The 14,118-nt window shown below is 37.5% G+C and overlaps 1 protein-coding gene across 11 annotated transcripts in view; it reads right to left on the minus strand.

The window, feature by feature from the left end:
• The window catches only part of FRMD5 (FERM domain containing 5), a 304,534-nt gene that overhangs the window by 229,933 nt on the left and 60,483 nt on the right, over positions 1–14,118 (minus strand). The window lies entirely within an intron of this gene.

Consider the following 14,118-nt stretch of genomic DNA (forward strand, 5'->3'; position numbering starts at 1 on the left):
ACTAGGCACATCTAAAGCCCTTCGTATCTTAAATTCAATGAAATGAAAGAAAATAAAATAATTTTGGAATTTCAGTGAAAGCAAGAAAGAGTACTAAGCAGATCACAAATTTTGAGGATTTCTCAAAGGACAGAAAGCAGATGGAATCAGATCAGAGAAACAAGATCAGAGGAAAGCTAAGTCTTAGACACTTACAGGGAAAAACTGCTGTGAAGGCAGGCACAGTTTCAGGGAGCTTCAAACTTAAGAGTCAGGTGAATAAGGAGCAGATGGAGAGGTTCTGAGGCAACCATCAGGATGCAGAGGTGTACCAAGTACAGCAAGACAGGGTCTTTCCCTCTCTGGATTATGCTAATAAGTAACTGATGGATCAAAGCAGCTACTAGGAGCATTGGAGTCCAGCTAATGTTCGTTGATAATTCAGGCCTTGTCCCCTCACCCGTATCTGAATGCTAGCCTTCTTTAATACGACAATGGCTAAGGATTTGTGCTAACCAGGGGAAGTGGTAGGGATAAGAGGAAGAAAGATTATTCAGATATATGGAGCAATGTTTCAAAATATATTTTTTTAGTTTAACAACTCACAGAGCATGTACCCTGAGTATATGGCCTAGAACAACCAGGTAATCTGAATATGCCAGTTAGATATGATGCTGCTAGCATAACAGACTTTCATTAACCAGTTAAGGAGTTAAAAAAATAAAAATAAAAATAAAAGACCAGTTGCTTGCAACTGACTAGGATTGGGATAGAAGGAGAATGGATCAGCATTAGCTCCTTTATGCTTTCTCCTCCCCTACTGCTCTCTTCTTTTCTGTCTGAATCCTTCCTCCCTTAGACCCAGAAAATAGAATTCTTAAATCCTCAAAGCAACATTATGTAACCATGACATGATTTATTAAAATATGAATGCACCCATCCTGGGAGAAGGAGGGGATCACTAAAATATATTTTATCTTCACCCACTCAACGTACCCCTCCTCAGTCCTGCCCAGCCCTGTAAGGGAAGTTCTCTTCTGCACTGTTTAGTTTCCCAGGACTTACTGTGATTCAGAATCAAGAGAATGAGTGGAGAGAGGCAAGCCTGGAGAGCCAAGATTAAAGAAGGAAGAATTTCTGCTTGCTCTGACAGTTTGTGGACTCACCTTTTCTTTTCTTTTCTTTTCTTCTTTCTTTCTCTTTCTTTTACGATTTTATTTATTGATTTGAGAGAGAGCACAAGCAGGGGAGAGGGGCAGAGGGAGCGGGAGAAGCAGACTCCCCACTGAGCACGGAGCCCCATGTGGGGTCGATCCCAGGACCCTGGGATCAGGACCTGAGCTGAAGTCAGACGCTTAACCAACTGAGCCACCCAGGCGCCCCTGCAGACTCACCTTTCTTGTAGAGAGTCTAAGTAACGGGAACAGAATAGAGAAAAATAAGAAAAGAAGCCAGGAATACTAAGTCTGCCCATCTCATAAAGAGTTGGGAAAAAATATATGAGCACAAAGAAAATCAGGCTGGGGTACCAGAAAGAGCTCAGTCTTTTAGTGAGAGAGGAGTTGCTGAGCAGCCCTAACAGGAAAGAACTAGAGAAAAGAATAAAGAGGACTATAAGAAGCACTGCTTTGGGTTACTTAGATTTTATTTAAAATTCTTTGACAGAAATAAGTCAAGACTGAGATTTCTTTTCAGTTCCTCTGGTTACTGGACTCTGCTTCTCTGTATGCAATTCTGCAGGGATAGTCCAGCAGGGCTTTAGTATTCATGAAGGTCAGGGACTTGTGGTGGTCAGGAGAGGGGAAAGGAAAAATGGTATAGGTATAATTGAGGGTTCCAGCAGCTATGTGCACTTCTTCCCTTGTCCAATATACTTACATCCCAAATACTAAAATTAAAAGACAGGGCGCCTGGGTGGCTGGGTTGGTTGAGCGTCCGACTCTTGATTTCGGCTCAGGTCACGATCTCAGGGTCGTGAGATCAAGCCCTGCACTGGGCTCTGCACTAGGCTTGGAGCCTGCTTAAGATTCTCTCTCTCCTTCTCCCACTGCCCCCCGCCCCCACATCATGTGTGCATGCTCTCTCTCTGAAAGAAAAAAAAATTAAATTAAAAGGCATTTCTAAACGTAACAGCAGCTTTTAATCACTAATAAATCTTACCTCTTCCTCAAATACACACCCTACTTTAAAGGTTTGCTTTGAAGAATTAGAGGAAGGAATAAAAATTGGTTAATCTGGATTCCATTTTATTTTTCTTGGTCACTGTTCTTTACAGAAACAGATACCTCAAAGATAATGAAGCTTGCTGGGGATGGTGGTTGAGGAGGGTTCATATATTCTAAGTAATTCTCCACTTGTGACTTAGAATAAAAATATGAGGAAGCAATTACAAAAACTCCAGTTCTTAACCTTCTTTAATAGGCCCCAAGTAACTCCATATTAATACATAACTGCCCGGCAGGGCCTATCCTATCCTTCAAGGTAAATCAAATTAGATTAGAGAGGATAAGGTGTTTTTCTTTCTTCACATATTTACATCGCACAAGACCAAAGACTCTTTAAAAGAATGTTCAGCCTTCGCTGGTAAGTAGAAAATATACTTTAAGGCAGACACGGGTGTCTTTCTGGTACTCCTAAAGATCCAGAACATGTTGGTGGTCTCCTCCTCTGACCAGTTAAAGGTTAAATTTGTTTAACACTCTGTATTATTCTATCATAGGTACCTTATTTACCATTTCTGCGATATTTTGTCTCTATGTTCAGTCACTTACTTGCTCCCCCATACTCACTTTTCCTTGAAACTCTCTTTCCCCCATTTCCTTTCTCATCTTTTTCACTGAACTAAATTCTTACCTCAATTTATCAGAGCATTTACTTCTCTCATTCAAACTCCAGTTCAAACTCAAGCCCCAAGCAGGTAATCTTCAAAAATTAGGAAATCACAAACTCAAGATTCACCCAGATCCCCCAATGGGATTCACAAGGGTGTTACAGAGAGCTTGGTATAGAGTCTGTCCTCCAAGATTATTTTTAAAATTATTATCGTTGATTTATTATCATTTATTAGATTTATATAGCACTTCTCCAAAATGGCTCACCAATCTTCCCAAAATCCAAGAAAGGAAGTAAACAGTAATTCTCTCCCTAATAGACAACTGGGAATAAATAAGTAGTATGAATGGGCTCAAGGTTCCTCATGAAATCAGTTACTGTGTTAAAAACCAAAGGCCTCAGACTTCAGACCTAGAGGGAACACCTACCATAATCTAACTAGTTCTATTTCAAGCTGCCTCTTCTCTTTCTCTTTTTTTTCAATTTTAACAGTATTGAATAATGCTAATTGCTCCAAAATTTAACTTGATTTTAGGCAATTTGATGCAACCTTAAGGTTTCCTCTGGCCTTTCGGAATGGACTATCCCTGGGAGAGATAATACTTTTATTCCTTTTACTGAAGGTAAAAATGAGAATTTAGTTTCAGCTCCTTTCATGAGAACAGGTTTTGATAATGGATGAGAGGGAGGACAATTTATGCATTAGCAGTGATGCCATCTCCTGGGAAGGATGTGAGGAGAAAGGCCCTTGATAGAAAAGCTAGAATCACAGAGACTAACTTTGTCTACTTTATATTGTATCATTTTTTTAAAGAATAAGGTAGTATGGACTGTGAGAGGACAAAGGCATCCAACCCAGCCACGGGTTCCTCCAGAATGTAAAGCTCCAGGGGCAGAGATTCTCTTTTGTTTTATTCATTACTATCTCTGGCATCTAAAACGTTCCCTAGCATACATGATGTAAAACATTTTGAATGAGTGAGTGAACTTCTCAGAGGAAGTGACTAAGAAGAGGGAGCATATTTCAAGGGAACATAAAGCACGAACACAAAGTACCAACAGTCCAGAGATGTACAGATAGTTCAGTATGGCTGGAGCATAGAGCACTTGTCAAGGAGTGTCAGGACATAGTTATGGACAGGAACAGAGGACTCAGATCATAAATGCTAAGCAGTTTAGGCTTTATCCTGACAAAAATGGAACCATTAAAGGAGTCCAGCACAAAGATGGAATGAGCATACTGAGTTTTGGAAAGATCTCTCTGGCATCACTGTGCAGGTTGAGTAGGAAAGAGCTGTCTAGAGGCAGAGACTGGGTAAAAGGCCACTGTAGTTCACACAAGAAGAATTTGGCATTGTTCATTTAATATATGAGAAGTATATAAGAAATCAATAGCAACTCAATGTTGAGGAATCACCAATTAAGAAATGCTGGAATAAATGAATATTAGTATAAAAAGATCTATTTGGATCCATACTTTGCTTAGCATATCTGTGTATCTTTATGACTATTTTTAAAAATAAAGAAAATAAGCCAGAAAATTAATCTTTTGTGGTGATTAAGAAATTATCTCAGAAAAAAACAAAATAAGAAAATCAGTTTACTAAACTATAATAAAGTTTAAAAATACATTTGTGTAAAATACAAAAAGTAGTGAAACAAATTGGAAGAAAGTAATAAAGGTTTGTTGTGTAAAAATGTGAAAGAAGTATACAATTATGTAAGGGCGACACCTAAGTAGTCAAAGGAGCAAAAACAAATTGAAAAAAGAAATACAAATAGGAGAGGAATCATGTGAGAAAATACAGTTAGAAATTTGCTTAAAACATAAACTATAAAATCTGATGTTGCCTGGGCTGAACTTCGACTTAGTAACAGTATGTGCTCATTCAATCTTTCTGAAAAATAATCAGTAATATGTAACAAGAACTATAAAACTGTTCATAGTTTTAAAAAGATTTTATTTATTATTTGAGAGAAAGAACAAACAGGAGGGAGAAGCAGAGAGAGAGGGAGAAGAAGGCTCCCCACTGAGCAGGGAGCCCAATATGGGGCTCGATCCCAGGACCCTGAGATCATGACCTGAGTCAAAGGCAGTCATTTAACCGACTGAGCCACCCAGGTGCCCCAAATGTTCATATTTTTTGACTAAATAATTCCAGCTGGCAATATTAAGAATGTAAAGAAATATTCAGTACCTTACAAAGGAAAGAGGGAGGGAAGAAAACAGGGAGGGAAGAAGGAAGAAAAATAATCTATATAGAGATGTTCTGAGTTGTGCTTTTTAGAACAGTGAAAAATTGAAATCATCCAAGAACCCCACAATGGAAGAATAGTTTAAGAATTATGATATATCAATAAGACAGGATTTGCCAGAGCAATTAAAAACACATCTGGTGACAAAGGAGAGCAATTAATTTGGAAAGATGTAAATGAAATTTTGTTTTTATTGTATTCTTTTTTGCTGTGAAGACACTTATTCCTGAAAAGGGTACTTTTCCTGCTTGTCAGTGAGCATGTCACAAGTGTCAGAATCGAAAGCTTACTGAAATTAAGAAAGAGTAACTTACCATTACATCCCCCTTGTCTCTGGCTCTTTGATAGAACAAGAAGTAGATCTGACAAGACTGATTTTCAGAGTCATTTTGATTATTGCCTTAGTACTTGTGCTCCTATAACTGATACCAAGCTAGATGTTATATGATTTGTTCCACTTTCTTCCTAAATGCAGAAGTTAAGCTGATTTTTAAATTCCTTTGCTTTACCTCCAGGCCTTTGGAATTGAGGATAAAGCTTCAGTTGTAAACTTCTGAGATCTTGAAAATCTTAGACCCAAGAAGGGAGAAGCTTGGTCTAATGAATACTAACTACTTTTGACTTGACATTCAGATGAAATAAAAGCTCTTTTCCTACTTGTACAGAAAAAAAGAGAAAATAGGAAGGCGATAAAATCTCACTCTTTCTCGTCAATCTTTAAAATTCCACCATCATTTTTAGGACCTCTTTTGTGGCACTTTTTGTGTGTCAGTGATCACTGACTAAAGCACCTGTCACCAGTCTTGGCATAGCAGTCCCTTTCTTGTCGTTTAGAACAGACCCATGGTAAGCACAACCTTAACAGTGAAGCCTAGCACATCTTGGCCTTTCCCGAGTATATCTAAAAGCAATAGAAAGCTTTGTTAAATGTAAGTGGTCTTATCAGTAAGTTCCATAAATTACCTTTCACTTGAAGAAATTCCCACAGAGTAGCAATCAGATGTTATCAAAAAACCAATATACGTCAGGTCAGCCACTTCAGTGATTGTGCTGGACAAATGTATCATAAGTACACCAAAGTCTCATTAAAAGTTCACCTCTCTGAACCTTCGCCCAAGTGATAATCAGTACCAGGATCATTTTCTCCTTTTCTCTGATATATATATTATGATATTAAAATGACACAATCCAGGTTGGTGAGTTTAAAGAAAAAAAATTCAAGAAATACGGCTCCAGTGGACAGCTTTGAAATCCAGGCTGTCTTTAAGATCATGGCGTTTCCCTATGATGGGTACTACATTCCACAAATTTTTATGTAACCTTCTTTGTCACAGTAATTACTTCAAATCAAACTTTATGATGAAAAAAAGTCTTAAAAATAACCTATGTTTGTATGTGATCTGTATTAGGACATGCTGAGACTGAATGTTCTCAAGACTATGGTATATTTAAATGAGTGTCACACAGTTCCTAATCAAATGTGGGAGGCTAAAAAACACTTAAATTCTTTTTCCTCTACACTAATGTGATCCTTTCATAAACCTTTACAGGAACATCACATCATCCTGTTGACCAGGAACCAACTCCTTAATCTGAGTTTCACATTCCTGTCACAGCACTTCAAGGACCCTCACCTCTCCTTTCTCTCCCATAGACTCTTTCCTCATTAGACTATATCTAGTCCTTGGGGTGCCTGGTCGGCTCAGTCAGCGGAGCATGCAACTCTTGATATCAGAGTCATGAGTTCAAGCCCCATGCTGGGTATAGAGTCCTATAAAATAAAAAATAAAATAAAATAAAATAAAATAAAATAAAATAAAATAAAATATAAAATAAAATAATAAAATAAAATAAAATAATAAAATAAAATAAAATAATAAAATAAATAAAATAAAATAAAATAAAATAAAATAAAATAAAAAATAAATAAAATAAAACAAAACAAAATAGAATAAAATAAAAAGACCCTTAAAAAAAAGAACATATCTAGTCCTCATCCTCTTTACCAGTGCGTTATTCTATCCTTGTCCCTTGGTTGTCTCATATACTATGTCCCTCCCACTCTGAGCTAGCCAGTCCTTTAACCTGCCATCACTTAAATCACTTTGGAAATCAGTCTTCCTCACAAAAACTTTCCCAAGTAACTAGAAGCAAAGGAAACAGTCCAGCCACTGGACTGTTAGAGTAATTAAACTAATAAACTTACCTCATATCAATCACTGGGCACCACTGCACTCATGCATTATAAACACTTTAAGTTTCTTTTTTTTTTTTTAATTATTTATTTATTTGACAGAGACACAGCGAGAGAGGGAACACAAGCAGGGGCAGTGGGGGAGGGAGAAGCAGGCTTCCCACGGAGCAGGGAGCCCGATGCGGGGCTCGATCCCTGGGATCACGACCTAAGCCAAAGGCAGACGCTTAACGAGTGAGCCACCCAGGCACCTCAACACTTTAAGTTTCTGTTTGATGTTTGACCCTAATGAGTATTCATTCTGGGATTGTTCACTTTACATCACAAACACCCACAGGGGAGCATTCTGTCTTATACAGGGAACAGAACATGTTTCACACAGTGTCATTTAATAAATGCTTTTTTATTATGAAAGTCCTAATACCCAAATTCCAATCTGTAGTATTCAGTGTTCATTCCAGAAACTGAAAAGCACCAACTAGCCATCACCAACTCCCATTTCCATGGCTACTGAACACTCTCAACTTCCCTGATGTTGGCTTTCTTCTCCCTCACCAATACTCATTAATAAAAATAACCCAACCAAATGTCATTCTAAGAGAACTTCCAGTGGTATGAGAGAGACAGCTAGAGGAGGGGCTTTTCCACTTTTTCTCCATTTTTACTTAGACTTCTGTTTAATTATTTAATTTCTTCAGTAGCTGTGCCAAGGTGAAAGAAAAGGTAAAAGTTCACCCCCAATGTAAAGATGGGATCATGGCAATCATATTTTAATGATTTTTCTGAGGAAAAAAAAAAAGGTTAATTATCATAAAATACCCAAGATAACTACATTATTTAGTGCTAAAAAGTTAAGAAATTAAGTTTCACAAACAAGTACCATTGAAAAGGAATAGGATCATGAAGTTGATTAAGATACAAGCTAGGCATAAATCACTAGGATTACAACATTGGCATTCACCATTGAGCAGGTTAGGGGATTCCTAGCTATGTGCTTACTTAAGCAAACTGCTATCATTATTCAACAATTTAAAAGAAAATAGTTGTACAACAAATTATAGGACTACCTGTAGGACCTCTAGGATCTCTCCTACCACTCCCAGCATCATTCTTTTTTTTTTTTTTTTTTTTTTTTTTGCTGAACATGATGGGAATCTAATGGAATTAAGTGAAGACTGAATTTTTTTTTAAAAAGACAATTTTTTTTAGATCTTGACAAGGGTGATGAGAGGGAGACTGAGGATGCAAAAAAAAAAAAAAAGAAAAAAGAAAAGGGCAACACAGAGCAAATAATGTGGTAAGTCTCAGCCTCAATGGGAATAGAAGGCATACATATGGAAGGCATTCAGACTTTTGGAGAAGAGAGGTAGTGTTAACTAAACAGTAGCTAGGAGCTAAATGTTAGTGGAGGTCCAATGCTCTTACAGAGACAAATATCAACAGTACTGGGCATAAAACACTTCTACATTTTAAAATCTCAGGGGCCCCTGGCTGTCTCAGTCAGTGGAGCATGCGACTCCTGATCTCAGGGTTGTGAGTTCAAGCCCCGCATGGGTGTAGAGATTACTTAAAAATAAATAAAATAAAATAAAAATCTCAGGCCAGTCCTATTTTGAAAGATAGTAACAGAAAAACTGAGACTACAGGCTAACTTTAATCCAAGTAACCCTTAAGGATCAATGTCAATTATATCAGAAAAATGTACAAGATGCTCTTATTTTTCCCCAGTCCAAAATGAACAGACATCCCTTGCTTATATGTCAATTTAAAAAGTCAATTCTAGAAACTACATATAGTACAAAGGAATTTTGTCTCTAAAGTCAAACTCCAAATTTAGTGCACTTTTATAAGCATTTCATAAACCTGAAACCTGACCGTTTTGATTTACTATGAGTCAGATTCTACCACTGCAAGAAGCATTGTCCCAAAAATATAATAAGCAAAAGAATCACAAACATTATCCCCAGGGTTACAGAACTATAGCAACATCTTGGTGCTGTGACTGAGGAATCCAATGAGGAGTGTCGGCAATTCTATAATCGTGTCTTTACCCTGCCATCTACCTCAAAGGCAATTTTTTTATTTAAAAATAAACAAAAAATGAAAGTAATCCTTAGAGATTCCCTGCAGTTCCCCAGATGATGATATAACTCAATTTCTGCTTCAACATCCCATTAACTCCAACAAGGAAAGACAGCTTAAAGTCATTTTCAAGGACATCAAGAGATACTGCAGGATAAGCTTTTAGAACGAAGCTCCTCACAATCGTCCACACCACAAAAATAAACCCAACCAGAGCCCAGAACAGAAGGAACAACCTTTTCCTCTGTGATTTTTCACAGCATTGTGCTTCGTTCAGCAGAAAGGTCAAGCTTTGACTTACAGCATTTCCCCAGGTTAGTGACTAAGACCCTTCCCATGGGTGGACTTCTGGCAAGGAACAAATGAGCCACGGGCAAAGCGAATGTCTCAGAAAACACTTTATAACAGCTGTTCCCCAAGGGATTCCAGCTTGGGTTCCACAGCCAATGACACTATTTCCAGGTGGGCTGTCCTACAATCAGAATCATCCTCTGCTCTCTAAACCATTACACCTCAGTAGGTTGCTACCATTTGTCACCAGTACCACATCTATGCCCCCATGCAAGGTGAGACCCAGGAAAGACTGGCATCCCTGTCAATCCCTGGAGGAAACAGGACTTGCCCCTAGACTGGAACAGCTCTGCTGCACCTCCATAACTTTCCTTCCTACACAGGCAATGCAGATTAGATTCCCGGGACCCTGACTACATTCCTTTCCCCCTCTTTTTCTAAAGATTAGACCTCAGACTCACTATTCCAAGGTAGTTCCAAGTGAGGCTTATATACTACAAAGGGAAAGCTGTTCTTGGGTGACTGGGCCACTAAAGAGAAAAAGGATAGGTCTAGTATAGTCAAGGCAAAGTGAAACTTGTTCAAAGTTCTAGAAAATGACTCTAGAAGAAATCTTTCCATTATACGTATTATTTGTTAGAAATGTGAAGCCTATATGAAAATTTGTAAGCTTAGCACTTCAGAAGATACATGTTTTTTCCCAGACTTTGAATAGCTACACAAGTTATAGGAGAGCACCAGGTTATGCTGTAAGGATCAAATGCAGATGAACTAAAAGGAAGAGAACACAGCATTCTTTGGGTACATTTCCATGATAACAACTTCAAAGTACAGGATACAAAGATTTGCAAATTTACATACAACTCTCACTCAGGCAAGCAGAAACCAGCTTGACATAAACTAGTTGTGTTAACACTAAAAAGAAATTCTTATTTCTATGCTACAAATTTTACAGTAATATCACTGTCAGAAAATACATACATACATACATACATACGGCTTTGCTTCTTTGGCACAGATGACATCTACCGACCAAAGGATAAACCAAGCCAGATTTTAGCCTTATAACTATCCAAATTTTTTGCCAGAGGTCTAACTAAAAACCTATCTAGTCTAATGTTTTTAACCTCCAACTGCCATTCATAAATTCTATAAACCTTACTGTGTTGCCAAGACAGTGCTATCTACTTTCATTCAAATGAGTATCAAAAAGTAATTATTAACTATCTTGGTGAGGAATCTTTAAAATCACTTAATTTAAAAAGTATGCTTTTAGAGAAATTAACAATGAAAAAAATAAAAGGAAGAAGAGAATTGCTAAACAGGACTTAATTCTGACAAAAAAGAAAGAATAGATTGGTGATGTAAAAAAGACAAAAATCTTCAAAGAAGCCACCTATGTGAAATTCAAGTATCTAATTACCAAAAAAGGTAACTCTGATTGTATTAGATATACAATTTAAAGTTTAAGAAAATAGATTGCCAAAAGTTCAGAGGTGGAGCGCCTGGTGGCTCAGTTGGTTAAGCGTCCAGCTCTTGATTTCGGCTCAGGTCATGATCTCAGGGTTGTGAGACCAAGCCCCCGTGTCAGGCTCCATGCTCAGCTGGGAGTCTGCTTGAGATTCTCTCTCTTCCTCTGCCCCTACCCCTGCTCACTCTAATGGTATAAATATATACATACATACACACACAAAATCTTTAAAAAAAAAGTTCAGAAGTAAATCAGATATAAGCCAATGTTCAGAGATTGTGAAAAAACAATTTTGAAGTCCCAGAAGCTTGAAAAAAAATAAAAATTTCAACTATACAATCACTAAAAGAAGAAAAGGGAAAGATCTCTAAGTTGATGTATATAGTCAAGAAACCCCATGAAGCGGGGCGCCTGGGTGGCTCAGTTGGTTAAGCGACTGCCTTCGGCTCAGATCACGATCCCGGAGTCCCGGGATCGAGCCCCACATTGGGCTCCCTGCTCAGCAGGGAGTCTGCTTCTCCCTCTGACCTTCCCCCCCTCTCATGTACTCTCTCTCTCAAATAAATAAATAAAATCTTTAAAAAAAAAAAAAGAAAGAAACCCCATGAAGCACCCAAATGTTAAAAGTACACAAGAAAAAAAATCACATGGCCGAAGCGAAATATACACAAGACCAGCGAGTATTTCTGTAAAGAATGTGTGGAAGGTAAATGTTCAAAATGAGCTAAGATTTATGAAGACAATCATGCTCTTGGAGAGCAATAATAAGGCCTCTTCTTAGATGCACAGGAATTGGGGAGAATAAGGAAAGGAAAGGACCAGTGTATAAGGCAGAGAAAAAAGAAGCACTCAGTTTCTGTTTTATCTCTTTATCCAGTTTGAAATTCAACTTGACAAGGATAGAAAAACCTGATTAGAAAGAAATAAAGCAAACAAAAGAAATAAATTCCATGTATAAAGGACCACTCAAATTAATTCACTTATTGAGCACCTACTATGTCCCAGGTTCTGTTCCAGGCCCTGAGCATGTAACCGTGAATAAAGAAGACAAAATTTGTGGTTTGACTGCGCTTACATTCTAGTGGAGCACACAGTCAACAAATAAATACAGAATATTCAGTAATGAGAATATTCTGAAGAACAATAAAGCAGGGTAAGAGGATAGAGAGATGCTATGTAGAAAATCCTTGAGGGCCTTTCGCAGAAGGCATTTAAGCAGTGACTTGAATGAGGCACAGGTGCAGGCCAGGGGACAAAGGTCCTACAGGAGGAGGCAACAACAAAAATGCAGGGCCCTGAGTTGACAGAATGTTTAAGTGAGAAACATCAAGAAGGTCACTGTGGTTAGAAGGGACAGAGCAAGGGAAAGAGCAACCAGAAATGAAATTGGAAAGATGAGCCAAGTATGGAGGGCCCCACAGGCTTCACACTGCAAGAGGTGGAAAGACCCTGGAGTATTAGAGCAAAGCAGACATGTGATCTGACTTGTACTTTGGAAGTATCATTCTGGCTACTGTGGAAAGGGGATATTGAGGAATAAGCATGAAAAATAAACAAACTAGGAGGCCCTTGCAACACCAGGGCAGGGATGATGGCGGCTGAGTTTGAGTCCCCAAGTCTATACAAACTACATCTCAGGCTACCTAAAAAATGTACAGATGTGTTATTCACACAACCACTCTCAATAATTTTTCATATCGCACAAAAAACAAGAGTGGTGCCAGAAACCTAGAAATAAGTGTTTTCCCAGTTTTCACAAATGGAAGAGAGAAAAGGCACATTCCAGACATAGGAGTCAAAACAGGGCTCCTTATGAACAAAACAAGCCCAACTGGTTTTATTTTCTCAAGAAAGAATCAGCTATTTCCATTTTTCAAATTATTTCTTTCAAGTCCTTATTCTTCACATATATAATTTTTCAAAGTTGTAATTATAACATAGACACGTTTTTATTGCATAACTATTTTAGATTCCTCTGTATTATAAGCATTACTCTGTGTTGTGACTCTGGCATAATTTTTTAAGTAACTGCAAATGAAAGGGAACGATAAGACAACTTTGTAGATGAGGCACAAAAGTTTCAGGATATTTCTGCTTATTTCCTGAACTAGAGTCACAATATTACTTAAAATACAAATGTGGTGCAGTTAAGTTTTGGGTGGCAATGACGTTAGGCCAGGAAAATTATGAAAAATAACATTTCTTATCAAATGCAAATAACATTTTAATAAAAAGAGAAAATCAGAAATCTCAGAACACTTTCACAAAGATGACTAAAGTAAACATTTATTTTTATTCTATAAATTCCAGGAAAAAAACCTTTATTCTTTAGATACATAACTAGTAAGCTGGCTATGATAAAATATAAAAGTAGAAAGAAAAAAGGGAGAATAAGATTTATTTGTAGCTAGCTGGTGTTTTCTACTTTTTGGTCATATAAGTCATCATAGTCTTCAAAGAGCATTAACACTTCATTACCTTCCAGTGGTAGCAAAATGTGTTACATCTTCCAAATTTTCTTAGCCCAATCAGTTTACATTGGAATCTTAAAATATACTATCCATTTTTTCCTTGGGGGTAAAACAGATACCATTTTATTTCTGTTTTATAATTCAGACAACATCAGTTTTACATGTTGAGGACCTAAAAGAAACTACTTGAAATTGAAAAACATAACAATATAAGTGACAGAGAGTTCTAGATAAGAGGGCTGTGTAAGTTCACACTTTGAGCCCACACCCCTCTCCCTACTCCTGCACTACTCATGTAACAGTGATAGACAAAAAAATAAAAAGTAAAAAATGTAAAATCCTAGCTGCCATATTAATCAGGATTCAGTTATAGGTATAAAAATTTTGTAGTATTTTAAGCAGAATCAGATTTAACACGTAGGTGCTAACATTTAGATGCCAACAAAATAGTTGAAAGTGTGGAAGATCAGGTTCTATGCTAAACCTTAAGGAACAAGTCTCAGAACCCACACAGAACTGGCCTGCCAAGGGAACGGCCACAT

The sequence above is a fragment of the Callorhinus ursinus genome, unplaced genomic scaffold (assembly GCF_003265705.2).
Source record: "Callorhinus ursinus isolate GAN/ISIS: 27379988/994484 unplaced genomic scaffold, GSC_fseal_2.0 scaffold25, whole genome shotgun sequence".
NCBI lineage: Eukaryota > Metazoa > Chordata > Mammalia > Carnivora > Otariidae > Callorhinus > Callorhinus ursinus.